The sequence below is a fragment of the Oncorhynchus mykiss genome, unplaced genomic scaffold, assembly GCF_013265735.2.
Source record: "Oncorhynchus mykiss isolate Arlee unplaced genomic scaffold, USDA_OmykA_1.1 un_scaffold_318, whole genome shotgun sequence".
NCBI lineage: Eukaryota > Metazoa > Chordata > Actinopteri > Salmoniformes > Salmonidae > Oncorhynchus > Oncorhynchus mykiss.
In genome coordinates this window covers 7,501-25,738 of record NW_023493767.1, presented here as the reverse complement: position 1 = coordinate 25,738, position 18,238 = coordinate 7,501, and the positions used below count along the sequence as shown (strand labels likewise).

At 45.3% G+C, this 18,238-nt stretch overlaps 37 non-coding genes and 5 pseudogenes across 37 annotated transcripts; all 42 read right to left on the bottom strand.

Annotated features, from left to right (window-relative positions):
* Positions 1-163: 163 nt before the first annotated feature.
* LOC118950916 lies at positions 164-282 on the bottom strand. The gene has a single exon (XR_005042843.1). It is a non-coding gene; the product is annotated as a 5S ribosomal RNA (ribosomal RNA).
* Positions 283-542: 260 nt separating this feature from the next.
* LOC118950905 lies at positions 543-661 on the bottom strand. The gene has a single exon (XR_005042832.1). It is a non-coding gene; the product is annotated as a 5S ribosomal RNA (ribosomal RNA).
* Positions 662-921: 260 nt separating this feature from the next.
* On the bottom strand, positions 922-1,040 carry LOC118950894. Its single transcript, XR_005042821.1, has one exon. It is a non-coding gene; the product is annotated as a 5S ribosomal RNA (ribosomal RNA).
* A 260-nt stretch (positions 1,041-1,300) lies between these two features.
* Positions 1,301-1,419, bottom strand: LOC118950913. The gene has a single exon (XR_005042840.1). It is a non-coding gene; the product is annotated as a 5S ribosomal RNA (ribosomal RNA).
* A 177-nt stretch (positions 1,420-1,596) lies between these two features.
* Positions 1,597-1,715, bottom strand: LOC118950883. The gene has a single exon (XR_005042810.1). It is a non-coding gene; the product is annotated as a 5S ribosomal RNA (ribosomal RNA).
* A 2,595-nt stretch (positions 1,716-4,310) lies between these two features.
* Positions 4,311-4,429, bottom strand: LOC118950912. Its single transcript, XR_005042839.1, has one exon. It is a non-coding gene; the product is annotated as a 5S ribosomal RNA (ribosomal RNA).
* A 177-nt stretch (positions 4,430-4,606) lies between these two features.
* Positions 4,607-4,725, bottom strand: LOC118950754. Its single transcript, XR_005042681.1, has one exon. It is a non-coding gene; the product is annotated as a 5S ribosomal RNA (ribosomal RNA).
* A 177-nt stretch (positions 4,726-4,902) lies between these two features.
* Positions 4,903-5,021, bottom strand: LOC118951003. Its single transcript, XR_005042930.1, has one exon. It is a non-coding gene; the product is annotated as a 5S ribosomal RNA (ribosomal RNA).
* A 177-nt stretch (positions 5,022-5,198) lies between these two features.
* LOC118950789 lies at positions 5,199-5,317 on the bottom strand. The gene has a single exon (XR_005042716.1). It is a non-coding gene; the product is annotated as a 5S ribosomal RNA (ribosomal RNA).
* A 177-nt stretch (positions 5,318-5,494) lies between these two features.
* On the bottom strand, positions 5,495-5,613 carry LOC118950919. The gene has a single exon (XR_005042846.1). It is a non-coding gene; the product is annotated as a 5S ribosomal RNA (ribosomal RNA).
* Positions 5,614-5,790: 177 nt separating this feature from the next.
* On the bottom strand, positions 5,791-5,909 carry LOC118950788. The gene has a single exon (XR_005042715.1). It is a non-coding gene; the product is annotated as a 5S ribosomal RNA (ribosomal RNA).
* Positions 5,910-6,086: 177 nt separating this feature from the next.
* On the bottom strand, positions 6,087-6,205 carry LOC118950753. The gene has a single exon (XR_005042680.1). It is a non-coding gene; the product is annotated as a 5S ribosomal RNA (ribosomal RNA).
* Positions 6,206-6,382: 177 nt separating this feature from the next.
* Positions 6,383-6,501, bottom strand: LOC118950918. The gene has a single exon (XR_005042845.1). It is a non-coding gene; the product is annotated as a 5S ribosomal RNA (ribosomal RNA).
* Positions 6,502-6,678: 177 nt separating this feature from the next.
* LOC118950787 lies at positions 6,679-6,797 on the bottom strand. The gene has a single exon (XR_005042714.1). It is a non-coding gene; the product is annotated as a 5S ribosomal RNA (ribosomal RNA).
* A 177-nt stretch (positions 6,798-6,974) lies between these two features.
* LOC118950822 lies at positions 6,975-7,093 on the bottom strand. The gene has a single exon (XR_005042749.1). It is a non-coding gene; the product is annotated as a 5S ribosomal RNA (ribosomal RNA).
* Positions 7,094-7,353: 260 nt separating this feature from the next.
* On the bottom strand, positions 7,354-7,472 carry LOC118950911. Its single transcript, XR_005042838.1, has one exon. It is a non-coding gene; the product is annotated as a 5S ribosomal RNA (ribosomal RNA).
* Positions 7,473-7,649: 177 nt separating this feature from the next.
* On the bottom strand, positions 7,650-7,768 carry LOC118951004. Its single transcript, XR_005042931.1, has one exon. It is a non-coding gene; the product is annotated as a 5S ribosomal RNA (ribosomal RNA).
* Positions 7,769-7,945: 177 nt separating this feature from the next.
* Positions 7,946-8,064, bottom strand: LOC118950872. Its single transcript, XR_005042799.1, has one exon. It is a non-coding gene; the product is annotated as a 5S ribosomal RNA (ribosomal RNA).
* A 2,595-nt stretch (positions 8,065-10,659) lies between these two features.
* On the bottom strand, positions 10,660-10,778 carry LOC118950861. Its single transcript, XR_005042788.1, has one exon. It is a non-coding gene; the product is annotated as a 5S ribosomal RNA (ribosomal RNA).
* A 177-nt stretch (positions 10,779-10,955) lies between these two features.
* LOC118950850 lies at positions 10,956-11,074 on the bottom strand. The gene has a single exon (XR_005042777.1). It is a non-coding gene; the product is annotated as a 5S ribosomal RNA (ribosomal RNA).
* Positions 11,075-11,334: 260 nt separating this feature from the next.
* Positions 11,335-11,453, bottom strand: LOC118950923. The gene has a single exon (XR_005042850.1). It is a non-coding gene; the product is annotated as a 5S ribosomal RNA (ribosomal RNA).
* Positions 11,454-11,630: 177 nt separating this feature from the next.
* Positions 11,631-11,749, bottom strand: LOC118950839. The gene has a single exon (XR_005042766.1). It is a non-coding gene; the product is annotated as a 5S ribosomal RNA (ribosomal RNA).
* Positions 11,750-11,926: 177 nt separating this feature from the next.
* Positions 11,927-12,045, bottom strand: LOC118950827. The gene has a single exon (XR_005042754.1). It is a non-coding gene; the product is annotated as a 5S ribosomal RNA (ribosomal RNA).
* A 260-nt stretch (positions 12,046-12,305) lies between these two features.
* On the bottom strand, positions 12,306-12,424 carry LOC118950922. Its single transcript, XR_005042849.1, has one exon. It is a non-coding gene; the product is annotated as a 5S ribosomal RNA (ribosomal RNA).
* A 177-nt stretch (positions 12,425-12,601) lies between these two features.
* Positions 12,602-12,720, bottom strand: LOC118950816. Its single transcript, XR_005042743.1, has one exon. It is a non-coding gene; the product is annotated as a 5S ribosomal RNA (ribosomal RNA).
* A 177-nt stretch (positions 12,721-12,897) lies between these two features.
* On the bottom strand, positions 12,898-13,016 carry LOC118950805. Its single transcript, XR_005042732.1, has one exon. It is a non-coding gene; the product is annotated as a 5S ribosomal RNA (ribosomal RNA).
* A 260-nt stretch (positions 13,017-13,276) lies between these two features.
* Positions 13,277-13,395, bottom strand: LOC118950921. The gene has a single exon (XR_005042848.1). It is a non-coding gene; the product is annotated as a 5S ribosomal RNA (ribosomal RNA).
* A 177-nt stretch (positions 13,396-13,572) lies between these two features.
* LOC118951029 lies at positions 13,573-13,681 on the bottom strand (annotated as a pseudogene).
* A 260-nt stretch (positions 13,682-13,941) lies between these two features.
* Positions 13,942-14,050, bottom strand: LOC118951028 (annotated as a pseudogene).
* Positions 14,051-14,310: 260 nt separating this feature from the next.
* LOC118950794 lies at positions 14,311-14,429 on the bottom strand. Its single transcript, XR_005042721.1, has one exon. It is a non-coding gene; the product is annotated as a 5S ribosomal RNA (ribosomal RNA).
* Positions 14,430-14,606: 177 nt separating this feature from the next.
* Positions 14,607-14,725, bottom strand: LOC118950783. The gene has a single exon (XR_005042710.1). It is a non-coding gene; the product is annotated as a 5S ribosomal RNA (ribosomal RNA).
* A 177-nt stretch (positions 14,726-14,902) lies between these two features.
* On the bottom strand, positions 14,903-15,011 carry LOC118951026 (annotated as a pseudogene).
* Positions 15,012-15,271: 260 nt separating this feature from the next.
* On the bottom strand, positions 15,272-15,390 carry LOC118950772. Its single transcript, XR_005042699.1, has one exon. It is a non-coding gene; the product is annotated as a 5S ribosomal RNA (ribosomal RNA).
* A 177-nt stretch (positions 15,391-15,567) lies between these two features.
* Positions 15,568-15,676, bottom strand: LOC118951025 (annotated as a pseudogene).
* A 260-nt stretch (positions 15,677-15,936) lies between these two features.
* LOC118950761 lies at positions 15,937-16,055 on the bottom strand. The gene has a single exon (XR_005042688.1). It is a non-coding gene; the product is annotated as a 5S ribosomal RNA (ribosomal RNA).
* A 177-nt stretch (positions 16,056-16,232) lies between these two features.
* On the bottom strand, positions 16,233-16,351 carry LOC118950750. Its single transcript, XR_005042677.1, has one exon. It is a non-coding gene; the product is annotated as a 5S ribosomal RNA (ribosomal RNA).
* A 177-nt stretch (positions 16,352-16,528) lies between these two features.
* LOC118950719 lies at positions 16,529-16,647 on the bottom strand. The gene has a single exon (XR_005042646.1). It is a non-coding gene; the product is annotated as a 5S ribosomal RNA (ribosomal RNA).
* Positions 16,648-16,824: 177 nt separating this feature from the next.
* Positions 16,825-16,943, bottom strand: LOC118950739. The gene has a single exon (XR_005042666.1). It is a non-coding gene; the product is annotated as a 5S ribosomal RNA (ribosomal RNA).
* A 177-nt stretch (positions 16,944-17,120) lies between these two features.
* On the bottom strand, positions 17,121-17,229 carry LOC118951024 (annotated as a pseudogene).
* Positions 17,230-17,489: 260 nt separating this feature from the next.
* On the bottom strand, positions 17,490-17,608 carry LOC118950728. Its single transcript, XR_005042655.1, has one exon. It is a non-coding gene; the product is annotated as a 5S ribosomal RNA (ribosomal RNA).
* A 177-nt stretch (positions 17,609-17,785) lies between these two features.
* On the bottom strand, positions 17,786-17,904 carry LOC118950716. Its single transcript, XR_005042643.1, has one exon. It is a non-coding gene; the product is annotated as a 5S ribosomal RNA (ribosomal RNA).
* Positions 17,905-18,081: 177 nt separating this feature from the next.
* On the bottom strand, positions 18,082-18,200 carry LOC118950705. The gene has a single exon (XR_005042632.1). It is a non-coding gene; the product is annotated as a 5S ribosomal RNA (ribosomal RNA).
* Between the last annotated feature and the right edge of the window lie 38 nt (positions 18,201-18,238).

Here is an 18,238-nt window from a genome sequence, read left to right as displayed (position 1 = left end):
AAAAGTGGAAGAAATTGCATATACTGTAGCCATAATTTGTAGCACAGATTGTTGGATGAAATACAAACTAACCTTGCTTACTTATTTCAAAGCGAGGGCACATATTTCAGCCTTGTGGGAAAAAACGGACAAAGAGTTGAAATTCCACAAGGCAGTGACAAAAAGCTTACAGCACCTGGTATTCCCAGGCGGTCTCCCATCCAAGTACTAACCAGGCCCGACCCTGCTTAGCTTCCGAGATCGGACGAGATCAGGCGTACTCAGGCCGGTGTGGCCGTAAGCGAGAAACTATCTCTTGGTGCACTATGTAAAGTCAAAGTGAGCCTGATTAACAGCTGTTGCATTTCCACCATTTAGATAAGCATCTTTGTGTCACTCAAAAAGTGGAAGAAATTGCATATACTGTAGCCATAATTTGTAGCACAGATTGTTGGATGAAATACAAACTAACCTTGCTTACTTATTTCAAAGCGAGGGCACATATTTCAGCCTTGTGGGAAAAAACGGACAAAGAGTTGAAATTCCACAAGGCAGTGACAAAAAGCTTACAGCACCTGGTATTCCCAGGCGGTCTCCCATCCAAGTACTAACCAGGCCCGACCCTGCTTAGCTTCCGAGATCGGACGAGATCAGGCGTACTCAGGCCGGTGTGGCCGTAAGCGAGAAACTATCTCTTGGTGCACTATGTAAAGTCAAAGTGAGCCTGATTAACAGCTGTTGCATTTCCACCATTTAGATAAGCATCTTTGTGTCACTCAAAAAGTGGAAGAAATTGCATATACTGTAGCCATAATTTGTAGCACAGATTGTTGGATGAAATACAAACTAACCTTGCTTACTTATTTCAAAGCGAGGGCACATATTTCAGCCTTGTGGGAAAAAACGGACAAAGAGTTGAAATTCCACAAGGCAGTGACAAAAAGCTTACAGCACCTGGTATTCCCAGGCGGTCTCCCATCCAAGTACTAACCAGGCCCGACCCTGCTTAGCTTCCGAGATCGGACGAGATCAGGCGTACTCAGGCCGGTGTGGCCGTAAGCGAGAAACTATCTCTTGGTGCACTATGTAAAGTCAAAGTGAGCATGATTAACAGCTGTTGCATTTCCACCATTTAGATAAGCATCTTTGTGTCACTCAAAAAGTGGAAGAAATTGCATATACTGTAGCCATAATTTGTAGCACAGATTGTTGGATGAAATACAAACTAACCTTGCTTACTTATTTCAAAGCGAGGGCACATATTTAAGCCTTGTGGGAAAAAACGGACAAAGAGTTGAAATTCCACTGGGCAGTGACAAAAAGCTTACAGCACCTGGTATTCCCAGGCGGTCTCCCATCCAAGAACTAACCAGGCCCGACCCTGCTTAGCTTCCGAGATCGGACGAGATCAGGCGTACTCAGGCCGGTGTGGCCGTAAGCGAAACGCAATCTCAAAAAATGGATGAAATTGCATATACTGTAGCCATAATTTGTAGCACAGATTGTTGGATGAAATACAAACTAACCTTGCTTACTTATTTCAAAGCGAGGGCACATATTTCAGCCTTGTGGGAAAAAACGGACAAAGAGTTGAAATTCCACAAGGCAGTGACAAAAAGCTTACAGCACCTGGTATTCCCAGGCGGTCTCCCATCCAAGTACTAACCAGGCCCGACCCTGCTTAGCTTCCGAGATCGGACGAGATCAGGCGTACTCAGGCCGGTGTGGCCGTAAGCGAAAGGCAATCTCAAAAAGTGGATGAAATTGCATATACTGTAGCCATAATTTGTAGCACAGATTGTTGGATGAAATACAAACTAACCTTGCTTACTTATTTCAAAGCGAGGGCACATATTTCAGCCTTGTGGGAAAAAACGGACAAAGAGTTGAAATTCCACAAGGCAGTGACAAAAAGCTTACAGCACCTGGTATTCCCAGGCGGTCTCCCATCCAAGTACTAACCAGGCCCGACCCTGCTTAGCTTCCGAGATCGGACGAGATCAGGCGTACTTTTTTTTTTTTTTATTATTTTTTTTTTTTATTATCAAAATTCTCATTTACATTACATACAAATTTAATATACACAAACCATTGTAATCAACAAAATACACAAACCATTTTAATCAACACAATACTAGACATTGGCAGGCACACAATTCACCCCCTGTCAAATCAATCAGAAAGCCAAATTAATGAATATACCAAAACCAAGATTATACAACCATTTGCATACAATACTTTGTTAAACCAAATTCCATAAGAATAGAGGGTTTCAAATCACCTCCTTATCAAGTAGAACCTAAGACATTCTCAAAACAATTCCTTCAAAATGTTTACTGAATATCTCTTAAACTTTACACATCAAACCCCATGCACCAAACCACCATCCTCCCCCACAGTAATAAATCCACAATCCTTCATAAACACACTCTCTAAATCCTCCTGCTTAGACCTATACATCCCCATTCTACCCACAGTATCTGCACATCATTTAAATTAGACATAACTATGTTTTACCAAAATAGCTACCCCACATGCCCGCACAGCACCTCTACTCACGTACATTTGTCCATTCCATCTCTGCCTTATTTCACCCATACACTGCTCAGTCCAATGAGTCTCCCTAAGACACAACACATCCGCAGAGAAGGCATCCACCAACTCCAGCCTCCCTCCTAGTCCTCAATGATCAACCATCCATCTTCTTTTTCTTCTTAATTATCATGTTCCTTTTATTCTCCAACCTCCAAATCCGTAAGCTCTCCCTCTCTTCCTCCGTCAGTTCTTCTTCAAACTCTTTACGTTTGCGAGAGTCATCCCTTGCAGTATCCACCTCCCTAGAGGAGCCCCCCTCTCCCCGTGGATCGCCCTCCAACTCCACATCGTCTAGGCTTGAGCTTATCCCTCCATCCTTGGGTGCCTCCCTTCCTTCAGTACAAGGCTCCGTCTCCACTTCCTCCTCTGGCTGCCTCTGTTCTTCGTCCTCCTTCTCTCCCTGGGGTTGCTCACTCATGCCAATTTCCTCCCCAGCTTCCTCCACCTCGTTCTCCTCCACGACACTATTTGCGCTGAAATCCTGTGATGCCCAGTCCTGAGCACCTTCCCCATGGGGACAGGAGCACTGCGCTACACCCCTCCCGCATCCAACACAACCTCGCTCTCTCCTCCCTTTGCACTCTCGTGCGTAATGCCCCTGCTCACCACACTTATGACATACGAAATCAGGGCACTCTCGTAGTACGTGCCCTGGCTGGATACACAGCCTACAGACCTTGACCTGCCGATCGTGTATTACTCTGAAGTACTCAGCCCCTTCCAACGTTTCAAATTTGGCAGAATATGGCAACGAGCGCACAGTGTCTGTGAACCTAACTTTACAGAAGCGCGTCCCATCAGCAATGTCCGTCCCCGGCCAGTAGCGCCTTTTCACCGGCGATATAGCAGACACACCCCATGCTCTTAGCCGCTCTGTGATGTCCTCGTCTGTAATATATACTGGGAGGTTTAAGAAGGATACAACCATCTCATCCAGCGATAGATCCTTTGCCATGATTCGACAGCTCCGGATTTTAAATCCATCCATCAGTTTTTCTTTCCCTCTCGCACTTGACAGCGTCACTTCAAATCGCTTTTCATCTTTGACCCGACAGCCGCAGACCAGTCCACAAACTTCTTTAATCCCTCTCAATACCTCCATCATTGTAATCTTCTCTTCTCCCATAATTTCAACAGCCACTGTTAAATTCTTTTCATATTTTTGCGCCTGTCTTGCTGCAGCGCCATTATCCATGTTTCCTTTGTTCGTAGTCTTTTTTCCAGCGTTGGTCAAAGCCATTGTATCCATCCGAATAACGACAGGAGGAAAGTCCCCCAAACAGCAATATGCTGCCGGGGAACAACCCCAAACTATAAATCTAACTTAATCAATTTACAAAAAAGAAATTGTACTTCAAAAAGCTCAAAACTCCAACACAAACTCTCTAGAGCAAACACTCAGTCTCAGCGCAATCACTCACACGTGCGTCAATTACCCATCAACAGGTGCGTACTCAGGCCGGTGTGGCCGTAAGCGAGAAACTATCTCTTGGTGCACTATGTAAAGTCAAAGTGAGCCTGATTAACAGCTGTTGCATTTCCACCATTTAGATAAGCATCTTTGTGTCACTCAAAAAGTGGAAGAAATTGCATATACTGTAGCCATAATTTGTAGCACAGATTGTTGGATGAAATACAAACTAACCTTGCTTACTTATTTCAAAGCGAGGGCACATATTTCAGCCTTGTGGGAAAAAACGGACAAAGAGTTGAAATTCCACAAGGCAGTGACAAAAAGCTTACAGCACCTGGTATTCCCAGGCGGTCTCCCATCCAAGTACTAACCAGGCCCGACCCTGCTTAGCTTCCGAGATCGGACGAGATCAGGCGTACTCAGGCCAGTGTGGCCGCAAGCGAAAGGCAATCTCAAAAAGTGGATGAAATTGCATATACTGTAGCCATAATTTGTAGCACAGATTGTTGGATGAAATACAAACTAACCTTGCTTACTTATTTCAAAGCGAGGGCACATATTTCAGCCTTGTGGGAAAAAACGGACAAAGAGTTGAAATTCCACAAGGCAGTGACAAAAAGCTTACAGCACCTGGTATTCCCAGGCGGTCTCCCATCCAAGTACTAACCAGGCCCGACCCTGCTTAGCTTCCGAGATCGGACGAGATCAGGCGTACTCAGGCCGGTGTGGCCGCAAGCGAAAGGCAATCTCAAAAAGTGGATGAAATTGCATATACTGTAGCCATAATTTGTAGCACAGATTGTTGGATGAAATACAAACTAACCTTGCTTACTTATTTCAAAGCGAGGGCACATATTTCAGCCTTGTGGGAAAAAACGGACAAAGAGTTGAAATTCCACAAGGCAGTGACAAAAAGCTTACAGTACCTGGTATTCACAGGCGGTCTCCCATCCAAGTACTAACCAGGCCCGACCCTGCTTAGCTTCCGAGATCGGACGAGATCAGGCGTACTCAGGCCGGTGTGGCCGCAAGCGAAAGGCAATCTCAAAAAGTGGATGAAATTGCATATACTGTAGCCATAATTTGTAGCACAGATTGTTGGATGAAATACAAACTAACCTTGCTTACTTATTTCAAAGCGAGGGCACATATTTCAGCCTTGTGGGAAAAAACGGACAAAGAGTTGAAATTCCACAAGGCAGTGACAAAAAGCTTACAGCACCTGGTATTCCCAGGCGGTCTCCCATCCAAGTACTAACCAGGCCCGACCCTGCTTAGCTTCCGAGATCGGACGAGATCAGGCATACTCAGGCCGGTGTGGCCGTAAGCAAAAGGCAATCTCAAAAAGTGGATGAAATTGCATATACTGTAGCCATAATTTGTAGCACAGATTGTTGGATGAAATACAAACTAACCTTGCTTACTTATTTCAAAGCGAGGGCACATATTTCAGCCTTGTGGGAAAAAACGGACAAAGAGTTGAAATTCCACAAGGCAGTGACAAAAAGTTTACAGCACCTGGTATTCCCAGGCGGTCTCCCATCCAAGTACTAACCAGGCCCGACCCTGCTTAGCTTCCGAGATCGGACGAGATCAGGCGTACTCAGGCCGGTGTGGCCGCAAGCGAAAGGCAATCTCAAAAAGTGGATGAAATTGCATATACTGTAGCCATAATTTGTAGCACAGATTGTTGGATGAAATACAAACTAACCTTGCTTACTTATTTCAAAGCGAGGGCACATATTTCAGCCTTGTGGGAAAAAACGGACAAAGAGTTGAAATTCCACAAGGCAGTGACAAAAAGCTTACAGCACCTGGTATTCCCAGGCGGTCTCCCATCCAAGTACTAACCAGGCCCGACCCTGCTTAGCTTCCGAGATCGGACGAGATCAGGCATACTCAGGCCGGTGTGGCCGTAAGCAAAAGGCAATCTCAAAAAGTGGATGAAATTGCATATACTGTAGCCATAATTTGTAGCACAGATTGTTGGATGAAATACAAACTAACCTTGCTTACTTATTTCAAAGCGAGGGCACATATTTCAGCCTTGTGGGAAAAAACGGACAAAGAGTTGAAATTCCACAAGGCAGTGACAAAAAGCTTACAGCACCTGGTATTCCCAGGCGGTCTCCCATCCAAGTACTAACCAGGCCCGACCCTGCTTAGCTTCCGAGATCGGACGAGATCAGGCGTACTCAGGCCGGTGTGGCCGCAAGCGAAAGGCAATCTCAAAAAGTGGATGAAATTGCATATACTGTAGCCATAATTTGTAGCACAGATTGTTGGATGAAATACAAACTAACCTTGCTTACTTATTTCAAAGCGAGGGCACATATTTCAGCCTTGTGGGAAAAAACGGACAAAGAGTTGAAATTCCACAAGGCAGTGACAAAAAGCTTACAGTACCTGGTATTCCCAGGCGGTCTCCCATCCAAGTACTAACCAGGCCCGACCCTGCTTAGCTTCCGAGATCGGACGAGATCAGGCGTACTCAGGCCGGTGTGGCCGCAAGCGAAAGGCAATCTCAAAAAGTGGATGAAATTGCATATACTGTAGCCATAATTTGTAGCACAGATTGTTGGATGAAATACAAACTAACCTTGCTTACTTATTTCAAAGCGAGGGCACATATTTCAGCCTTGTGGGAAAAAACGGACAAAGAGTTGAAATTCCACAAGGCAGTGACAAAAAGCTTACAGCACCTGGTATTCCCAGGCGGTCTCCCATCCAAGTACTAACCAGGCCCGACCCTGCTTAGCTTCCGAGATCGGACGAGATCAGGCATACTCAGGCCGGTGTGGCCGTAAGCAAAAGGCAATCTCAAAAAGTGGATGAAATTGCATATACTGTAGCCATAATTTGTAGCACAGATTGTTGGATGAAATACAAACTAACCTTGCTTACTTATTTCAAAGCGAGGGCACATATTTCAGCCTTGTGGGAAAAAACGGACAAAGAGTTGAAATTCCACAAGGCAGTGACAAAAAGTTTACAGCACCTGGTATTCCCAGGCGGTCTCCCATCCAAGTACTAACCAGGCCCGACCCTGCTTAGCTTCCGAGATCGGACGAGATCAGGCGTACTCAGGCCGGTGTGGCCGTAAGCGAGAAACTATCTCTTGGTGCACTATGTAAAGTCAAAGTGAGCCTGATTAACAGCTGTTGCATTTCCACCATTTAGATAAGCATCTTTGTGTCACTCAAAAAGTGGAAGAAATTGCATATACTGTAGCCATAATTTGTAGCACAGATTGTTGGATGAAATACAAACTAACCTTGCTTACTTATTTCAAAGCGAGGGCACATATTTCAGCCTTGTGGGAAAAAACGGACAAAGAGTTGAAATTCCACAAGGCAGTGACAAAAAGCTTACAGCACCTGGTATTCCCAGGCGGTCTCCCATCCAAGTACTAACCAGGCCCGACCCTGCTTAGCTTCCGAGATCGGACGAGATCAGGCGTACTCAGGCCAGTGTGGCCGCAAGCGAAAGGCAATCTCAAAAAGTGGATGAAATTGCATATACTGTAGCCATAATTTGTAGCACAGATTGTTGGATGAAATACAAACTAACCTTGCTTACTTATTTCAAAGCGAGGGCACATATTTCAGCCTTGTGGGAAAAAACGGACAAAGAGTTGAAATTCCACAAGGCAGTGACAAAAAGCTTACAGCACCTGGTATTCCCAGGCGGTCTCCCATCCAAGTACTAACCAGGCCAGACCCTGCTTAGCTTCCGAGATCGGACGAGATCAGGCGTACTCAGGCCGGTGTGGCCGCAAGCGAAAGGCAATCTCAAAAAGTGGATGAAATTGCATATACTGTAGCCATAATTTGTAGCACAGATTGTTGGATGAAATACAAACTAACCTTGCTTACTTATTTCAAAGCGAGGGCACATATTTCAGCCTTGTGGGAAAAAACGGACAAAGAGTTGAAATTCCACAAGGCAGTGACAAAAAGCTTACAGCACCTGGTATTCCCAGGCGGTCTCCCATCCAAGTACTAACCAGGCCCGACCCTGCTTAGCTTCCGAGATCGGACGAGATCAGGCGTACTCAGGCCGGTGTGGCCGTAAGCGAAAGGCAATCTCAAAAAGTGGATGAAATTGCATATACTGTAGCCATAATTTGTAGCACAGATTGTTGGATGAAATACAAACTAACCTTGCTTACTTATTTCAAAGCGAGGGCACATATTTCAGCCTTGTGGGAAAAAACGGACAAAGAGTTGAAATTCCACAAGGCAGTGACAAAAAGCTTACAGCACCTGGTATTCCCAGGCGGTCTCCCATCCAAGTACTAACCAGGACCGACCCTGCTTAGCTTCCGAGATCGGACGAGATCAGGCGTACTTTTTTTTTTTTTTATTATTATTTTTTTTTATTATCAAAATTCTCATTTACATTACATACAAATTTAATATACACAAACCATTGTAATCAACAAAATACACAAACCATTTTAATCAACACAATACTAGACATTGGCAGGCACACAATTCACCCCCTGTCAAATCAATCAGAAAGCCAAATTAATGAATATACCAAAACCAAGATTATACAACCATTTGCATACAATACTTTGTTAAACCAAATTCCATAAGAATAGAGGGTTTCAAATCACCTTCTTATCAAGTAGAACCTAAGACATTCTCAAAACAATTCCTTCAAAATTTTTACTGAATATCTCTTAAACTTTACACATCAAACCCCATGCACCAAACCACCATCCTCCCCCACAGTAATAAATCCACAATCCTTCATAAACACACTCTCTAAATCCTCCTGCTTAGACCTATACATCCCCATTCTACCCACAGTATCTGCACATCATTTAAATTAGACATAACTATGTTTTACCAAAATAGCTACCCCACATGCCCGCACAGCACCTCTACTCACGTACATTTGTCCATTCCATCTCTGCCTTATTTCACCCATACACTGCTCAGTCCAATGAGTCTCCCTAAGACACAACACATCCGCAGAGAAGGCATCCACCAACTCCAGCCTCCCTCCTAGTCCTCAATGATCAACCATCCATCTTCTTTTTCTTCTTAATTATCATGTTCCTTTTATTCTCCAACCTCCAAATCCGTAAGCTCTCCCTCTCTTCCTCCGTCAGTTCTTCTTCAAACTCTTTACGTTTGCGAGAGTCATCCCTTGCAGTATCCACCTCCCTAGAGGAGCCCCCCTCTCCCCGTGGATCGCCCTCCAACTCCACATCGTCTAGGCTTGAGCTTATCCCTCCATCCTTGGGTGCCTCCCTTCCTTCAGTACAAGGCTCCGTCTCCACTTCCTCCTCTGGCTGCCTCTGTTCTTCGTCCTCCTTCTCTCCCTGGGGTTGCTCACTCATGCCAATTTCCTCCCCAGCTTCCTCCACCTCGTTCTCCTCCACGACACTATTTGCGCTGAAATCCTGTGATGCCCAGTCCTGACCACCTTCCCCATGGGGACAGGAGCACTGCGCTACACCCCTCCCGCATCCAACACAACCTCGCTCTCTCCTCCCTTTGCACTCTCGTGCGTAATGCCCCTGCTCACCACACTTATGACATACGAAATCAGGGCACTCTCGTAGTACGTGCCCTGGCTGGATACACAGCCTACAGACCTTGACCTGCCGATCGTGTATTACTCTGAAGTACTCAGCCCCTTCCAACGTTTCAAATTTGGCAGAATATGGCAACGAGCGCACAGTGTCTGTGAACCTAACTTTACAGAAGCGCGTCCCATCAGCAATGTCCGTCCCCGGCCAGTAGCGCCTTTTCACCGGCGATATAGCAGACACACCCCATGCTCTTAGCCGCTCTGTGATGTCCTCGTCTGTAATATATACTGGGAGGTTTAAGAAGGATACAACCATCTCATCCAGCGATAGATCCTTTGCCATGATTCGACAGCTCCGGATTTTAAATCCATCCATCAGTTTTTCTTTCCCTCTCGCACTTGACAGCGTCACTTCAAATCGCTTTTCATCTTTGACCCGACAGCCGCAGACCAGTCCACAAACTTCTTTAATCCCTCTCAATACCTCCATCATTGTAATCTTCTCTTCTCCCATAATTTCAACAGCCACTGTTAAATTATTTTCATATTTTTGCGCCTGTCTTGCTGCAGCGCCATTATCCATGTTTCCTTTGTTCGTAGTCTTTTTTCCAGCGTTGGTCAAAGCCATTGTATCCATCCGAATAACGACAGGAGGAAAGTCCCCCAAACAGCAATATGCTGCCGGGGAACAACCCCAAACTATAAATCTAACTTAATCAATTTACAAAAAAGAAATTGTACTTCAAAAAGCTCAAAACTCCAACACAAACTCTCTAGAGCAAACACTCAGTCTCAGCGCAATCACTCACACGTGCGTCAATTACCCATCAACAGGTGCGTACTCAGGCCGGTGTGGCCGTAAGCGAGAAACTATCTCTTGGTGCACTATGTAAAGTCAAAGTGAGCCTGATTAACAGCTGTTGCATTTCCACCATTTAGATAAGCATCTTTGTGTCACTCAAAAAGTGGAAGAAATTGCATATACTGTAGCCATAATTTGTAGCACAGATTGTTGGATGAAATACAAACTAACCTTGCTTACTTATTTCAAAGCGAGGGCACATATTTCAGCCTTGTGGGAAAAAACGGACAAAGAGTTGAAATTCCACAAGGCAGTGACAAAAAGCTTACAGCACCTGGTATTCCCAGGCGGTCTCCCATCCAAGTACTAACCAGGCCCGACCCTGCTTAGCTTCCGAGATCGGACGAGATCAGGCGTACTCAGGCCGGTGTGGCCGTAAGCGAAAGGCAATCTCAAAAAGTGGATGAAATTGCATATACTGTAGCCATAATTTGTAGCACAGATTGTTGGATGAAATACAAACTAACCTTGCTTACTTATTTCAAAGCGAGGGCACATATTTCAGCCTTGTGGGAAAAAACGGACAAAGAGTTGAAATTCCACAAGGCAGTGACAAAAAGCTTACAGCACCTGGTATTCCCAGGCGGTCTCCCATCCAAGTACTAACCAGGCCCGACCCTGCTTAGCTTCCGAGATCGGACGAGATCAGGCGTACTCAGGCCGGTGTGGCCGTAAGCGAGAAACTATCTCTTGGTGCACTATGTAAAGTCAAAGTGAGCCTGATTAACAGCTGTTGCATTTCCACCATTTAGATAAGCATCTTTGTGTCACTCAAAAAGTGGAAGAAATTGCATATACTGTAGCCATAATTTGTAGCACAGATTGTTGGATGAAATACAAACTAACCTTGCTTACTTATTTCAAAGCGAGGGCACATATTTCAGCCTTGTGGGAAAAAACGGACAAAGAGTTGAAATTCCACAAGGCAGTGACAAAAAGCTTACAGCACCTGGTATTCCCAGGCGGTCTTCCATCCAAGTACTAACCAGGCCCGACCCTGCTTAGCTTCCGAGATCGGACGAGATCAGGAATACTCAGGCCGGTGTGGCCGTAAGCGAAAGGCAATCTCAAAAAGTGGATGAAATTGCATATACTGTAGCCATAATTTGTAGCACAGATTGTTGGATGAAATACAAACTAACCTTGCTTACTTATTTCAAAGCGAGGGCACATATTTCAGCCTTGTGGGAAAAAACGGACAAAGAGTTGAAATTCCACAAGGCAGTGACAAAAAGCTTACAGCACCTGGTATTCCCAGGCGGTCTCCCATCCAAGTACTAACCAGGCCCGACCCTGCTTAGCTTCCGAGATCGGACGAGATCAGGCGTACTCAGGCCGGTGTGGCCGTAAGCGAAAGGCAATCTCAAAAAGTGGATGAAATTGCATATACTGTAGCCATAATTTGTAGCACAGATTGTTGGATGAAATACAAACTAACCTTGCTTACTTATTTCAAAGCGAGGGCACATATTTCAGCCTTGTGGGAAAAAACGGACAAAGAGTTGAAATTCCACAAGGCAGTGACAAAAAGCTTACAGCACCTGGTATTCCCAGGCGGTCTCCCATCCAAGTACTAACCAGGCCCGACCCTGCTTAGCTTCCGAGATCGGACGAGATCAGGCGTACTCAGGCCGGTGTGGCCGTAAGCGAGAAACTATCTCTTGGTGCACTATGTAAAGTCAAAGTGAGCCTGATTAACAGCTGTTGCATTTCCACCATTTAGATAAGCATCTTTGTGTCACTCAAAAAGTGGAAGAAATTGCATATACTGTAGCCATAATTTGTAGCACAGATTGTTGGATGAAATACAAACTAACCTTGCTTACTTATTTCAAAGCGAGGGCACATATTTCAGCCTTGTGGGAAAAAACGGACAAAGAGTTGAAATTCCACAAGGCAGTGACAAAAAGCTTACAGCACCTGGTATTCCCAGGCGGTCTTCCATCCAAGTACTAACCAGGCCCGACCCTGCTTAGCTTCCGAGATCGGACGAGATCAGGAATACTCAGGCCGGTGTGGCCGTAAGCGAAAGGCAATCTCAAAAAGTGGATGAAATTGCATATACTGTAGCCATAATTTGTAGCACAGATTGTTGGATGAAATACAAACTAACCTTGCTTACTTATTTCAAAGCGAGGGCACATATTTCAGCCTTGTGGGAAAAAACGGACAAAGAGTTGAAATTCCACAAGGCAGTGACAAAAAGCTTACAGCACCTGGTATTCCCAGGCGGTCTCCCATCCAAGTACTAACCAGGCCCGACCCTGCTTAGCTTCCGAGATCGGACGAGATCAGGCGTACTCAGGCCGGTGTGGCCGTAAGCGAAAGGCAATCTCAAAAAGTGGATGAAATTGCATATACTGTAGCCATAATTTGTAGCACAGATTGTTGGATGAAATACAAACTAACCTTGCTTACTTATTTCAAAGCGAGGGCACATATTTCAGCCTTGTGGGAAAAAACGGACAAAGAGTTGAAATTCCACAAGGCAGTGACAAAAAGCTTACAGCACCTGGTATTCCCAGGCGGTCTCCCATCCAAGTACTAACCAGGCCCGACCCTGCTTAGCTTCCGAGATCGGACGAGATCAGGCGTACTCAGGCCGGTGTGGCCGTAAGCGAGAAACTATCTCTTGGTGCACTATGTAAAGTCAAAGTGAGCCTGATTAACAGCTGTTGCATTTCCACCATTTAGATAAGCATCTTTGTGTCACTCAAAAAGTGGAAGAAATTGCATATACTGTAGCCATAATTTGTAGCACAGATTGTTGGATGAAATACAAACTAACCTTGCTTACTTATTTCAAAGCGAGGGCACATATTTCAGCCTTGTGGGAAAAAACGGACAAAGAGTTGAAATTCCACAAGGCAGTGACAAAAAGCTTACAGCACCTGGTATTCCCAGGCGGTCTTCCATCCAAGTACTAACCAGGCCCGACCCTGCTTAGCTTCCGAGATCGGACGAGATCAGGAATACTCAGGCCGGTGTGGCCGTAAGCGAAAGGCAATCTCAAAAAGTGGATGAAATTGCATATACTGTAGCCATAATTTGTAGCACAGATTGTTGGATGAAATACAAACTAACCTTGCTTACTTATTTCAAAGCGAGGGCACATATTTCAGCCTTGTGGGAAAAAACGGACAAAGAGTTGAAATTCCACAAGGCAGTGACAAAAAGCTTACAGCACCTGGTATTCCCAGGCGGTCTCCCATCCAAGTACTAACCAGGCCCGACCCTGCTTAGCTTCCGAGATCGGGCGTACTCAGGCCGGTGTGGCCGTAAGCGAGAAACTATCTCTTGGTGCACTATGTAAAGTCAAAGTGAGCCTGATTAACAGCTGTTGCATTTCCACCATTTAGATAAGCATCTTTGTGTCACTCAAAAAGTGGAAGAAATTGCATATACTGTAGCCATAATTTGTAGCACAGATTGTTGGATGAAATACAAACTAACCTTGCTTACTTATTTCAAAGCGAGGGCACATATTTCAGCCTTGTGGGAAAAAACGGACAAAGAGTTGAAATTCCACAAGGCAGTGACAAAAAGCTTACAGCACCTGGTATTCCCAGGCGGTCTCCCATCCAAGTACTAACCAGGCCCGACCCTGCTTAGCTTCCGAGATCGGGCGTACTCAGGCCGGTGTGGCCGTAAGCGAGAAACTATCTCTTGGTGCACTATGTAAAGTCAAAGTGAGCCTGATTAACAGCTGTTGCATTTCCACCATTTAGATAAGCATCTTTGTGTCACTCAAAAAGTGGAAGAAATTGCATATACTGTAGCCATAATTTGTAGCACAGATTGTTGGATGAAATACAAACTAACCTTGCTTACTTATTTCAAAGCGAGGGCACATATTTCAGCCTTGTGGGAAAAAACGGACAAAGAGTTGAAATTCCACAAGGCAGTGACAAAAAGCTTACAGCACCTGGTATTCCCAGGCGGTCTCCCATCCAAGTACTAACCAGGCCCGACCCTGCTTAGCTTCCGAGATCGGACGAGATCAGGCGTACTCAGGCCGGTGTGGCCGTAAGCGAAAGGCAATCTCAAAAAGTGGATGAAATTGCATATACTGTAGCCATAATTTGTAGCACAGATTGTTGGATGAAATACAAACTAACCTTGCTTACTTATTTCAAAGCGAGGGCACATATTTCAGCCTTGTGGGAAAAAACGGACAAAGAGTTGAAATTCCACAAGGCAGTGACAAAAAGCTTACAGCACCTGGTATTCCCAGGCGGTCTCCCATCCAAGTACTAACCAGGCCCGACCCTGCTTAGCTTCCGAGATCGGACGAGATCAGGCGTACTCAGGCCGGTGTGGCCGTAAGCGAAAGGCAATCTCAAAAAGTGGATGAAATTGCATATACTGTAGCCATAATTTGTAGCACAGATTGTTGGATGAAATACAAACTAACCTTGCTTACTTATTTCAAAGCGAGGGCACATATTTCAGCCTTGTGGGAAAAAACGGACAAAGAGTTGAAATTCCACAAGGCAGTGACAAAAAGCTTACAGCACCTGGTATTCCCAGGCGGTCTCCCATCCAAGTACTAACCAGGCCCGACCCTGCTTAGCTTCCGAGATCGGGCGTACTCAGGCCGGTGTGGCCGTAAGCGAGAAACTATCTCTTGGTGCACTATGTAAAGTCAAAGTGAGCCTGATTAACAGCTGTTGCATTTCCACCATTTAGATAAGCATCTTTGTGTCACTCAAAAAGTGGAAGAAATTGCATATACTGTAGCCATAATTTGTAGCACAGATTGTTGGATGAAATACAAACTAACCTTGCTTACTTATTTCAAAGCGAGGGCACATATTTCAGCCTTGTGGGAAAAAACGGACAAAGAGTTGAAATTCCACAAGGCAGTGACAAAAAGCTTACAGCACCTGGTATTCCCAGGCGGTCTCCCATCCAAGTACTAACCAGGCCCGACCCTGCTTAGCTTCCGAGATCGGACGAGATCAGGCGTACTCAGGCCGGTGTGGCCGTAAGCGAAAGGCAATCTCAAAAAGTGGATGAAATTGCATATACTGTAGCCATAATTTGTAGCACAGATTGTTGGATGAAATACAAACTAACCTTGCTTACTTATTTCAAAGCGAGGGCACATATTTCAGCCTTGTGGGAAAAAACGGACAAAGAGTTGAAATTCCACAAGGCAGTGACAAAAAGCTTACAGCACCTGGTATTCCCAGGCGGTCTCCCATCCAAGTACTAACCAGGCCCGACCCTGCTTAGCTTCCGAGATCGGGCGTACTCAGGCCGGTGTGGCCGTAAGCGAGAAACTATCTCTTGATGCACTATGTAAAGTCAAAGTGAGCCTGATTAACAGCTGTTGCATTTCCACCATTTAGATAAGCATCTTTGTGTCACTCAAAAAGTGGAAGAAATTGCATATACTGTAGCCATAATTTGTAGCACAGATTGTTGGATGAAATACAAACTAACCTTGCTTACTTATTTCAAAGCGAGGGCACATATTTCAGCCTTGTGGGAAAAAACGGACAAAGAGTTGAAATTCCACAAGGCAGTGACAAAAAGCTTACAGCACCTGGTATTCCCAGGCGGTCTCCCATCCAAGTACTAACCAGGCCCGACCCTGCTTAGCTTCCGAGATCGGACGAGATCAGGCGTACTCAGGCCGGTGTGGCCGTAAGCGAAAGGCAATCTCAAAAAGTGGATGAAATTGCATATACTGTAGCCATAATTTGTAGCACAGATTGTTGGATGAAATACAAACTAACCTTGCTTACTTATTTCAAAGCGAGGGCACATATTTCAGCCTTGTGGGAAAAAACGGACAAAGAGTTGAAATTCCACAAGGCAGTGACAAAAAGCTTACAGCACCTGGTATTCCCAGGCGGTCTCCCATCCAAGTACTAACCAGGCCCGACCCTGCTTAGCTTCCGAGATCGGACGAGATCAGGCGTACTCAGGCCGGTGTGGCCGTAAGCGAAAGGCAATCTCAAAAAGTGGATGAAATTGCATATACTGTAGCCATAATTTGTAGCACAGATTGTTGGATGAAATACAAACTAACCTTGCTTACTTATTTCAAAGCGAGGGCACATATTTCAGCCTTGTGGGAAAAAACGGACAAAGAGTTGAAATTCCACAAGGCAGTGACAAAACGCTTACAGCACCTGGTATTCCCAGGCGGTCTCCCATCCAAGTACTAACCAGGCCCGACCCTGCTTAGCTTCCGAGATCGGACGAGATCAGGCGTACTCAGGCCGGTGTGGCCGTAAGCGAAAGGCAATCTCAAAAAGTGGATGAAATTGCATATACTGTAGCCATAATTTGTAGCACAGATTGTTGGATGAAATACAAACTAACCTTGCTTACTTATTTCAAAGCGAGGGCACATATTTCAGCCTTGTGGGAAAAAACGGACAAAGAGTTGAAATTCCACAAGGCAGTGACAAAAAGCTTACAGCACCTGGTATTCCCAGGCGGTCTCCCATCCAAGTACTAACCAGGCCCGACCCTGCTTAGCTTCCGAGATCGGACGAGATCAGGCGTACTCAGGCCGGTGTGGCCGTAAGCGAAAGGCAATCTCAAAAAGTGGATGAAATTGCATATACTGTAGCAATAATTTGTAGCACAGATTGTTGGATGAAATACAAACTAACCTTGCTTACTTATTTCAAAGCGAGGGCACATATTTCAGCCTTGTGGGAAAAAACGGACAAAGAGTTGAAATTCCACAAGGCAGTGACAAAAAGCTTACAGCACCTGGTATTCCCAGGCGGTCTCCCATCCAAGTACTAACCAGGCCCGACCCTGCTTAGCTTCCGAGATCGGGCGTACTCAGGCCGGTGTGGCCGTAAGCGAGAAACTATCTCTTGGTGCACTATGTAAAGTCAAAGTGAGCCTGATTAACAGCTGTTGCATTTCCACCATTTAGATAAGCATCTTTGTGTCACTCAAAAAGTGGAAGAAATTGCATATACTGTAGCCATAATTTGTAGCACAGATTGTTGGATGAAATACAAACTAACCTTGCTTACTTATTTCAAAGCGAGGGCACATATTTCAGCCTTGTGGGAAAAAACGGACAAAGAGTTGAAATTCCACAAGGCAGTGACAAAAAGCTTACAGCACCTGGTATTCCCAGGCGGTCTCCCATCCAAGTACTAACCAGGCCCGACCCTGCTTAGCTTCCGAGATCGGACGAGATCAGGCGTACTCAGGCCGGTGTGGCCGTAAGCGAAAGGCAATCTCAAAAAGTGGATGAAATTGCATATACTGTAGCCATAATTTGTAGCACAGATTGTTGGATGAAATACAAACTAACCTTGCTTACTTATTTCAAAGCGAGGGCACATATTTCAGCCTTGTGGGAAAAAACGGACAAAGAGTTGAAATTCCACAAGGCAGTGACAAAAAGCTTACAGCACCTGGTATTCCCAGGCGGTCTCCCATCCAAGTACTAACCAGGCCCGACCCTGCTTAGCTTCCGAGATCGGACGAGATCAGGCGTACTCAGGCCGGTGTGGCCGTAAGCGAAAGGCAATCTCAAAAAGTGGATGAAATTGCATATACTGTAGCCATAATTTGTAGCACAGATTGTTGGATGAAATACAAACTAACCTTGCTTACTTATTTCAAAGCGAGGGCACATATTTCAGCCTTGTGGGAAAAAACGGACAAAGAGTTGAAATTCCACAAGGCAGTGACAAAAAGCTTACAGCACCTGGTATTCCCAGGCGGTCTCCCATCCAAGTACTAACCAGGCCCGACCCTGCTTAGCTTCCGAGATCGGACGAGATCAGGCGTACTCAGGCCGGTGTGGCCGTAAGCGAAAGGCAATCTCAAAAAGTGGATGAAATTGCATATAC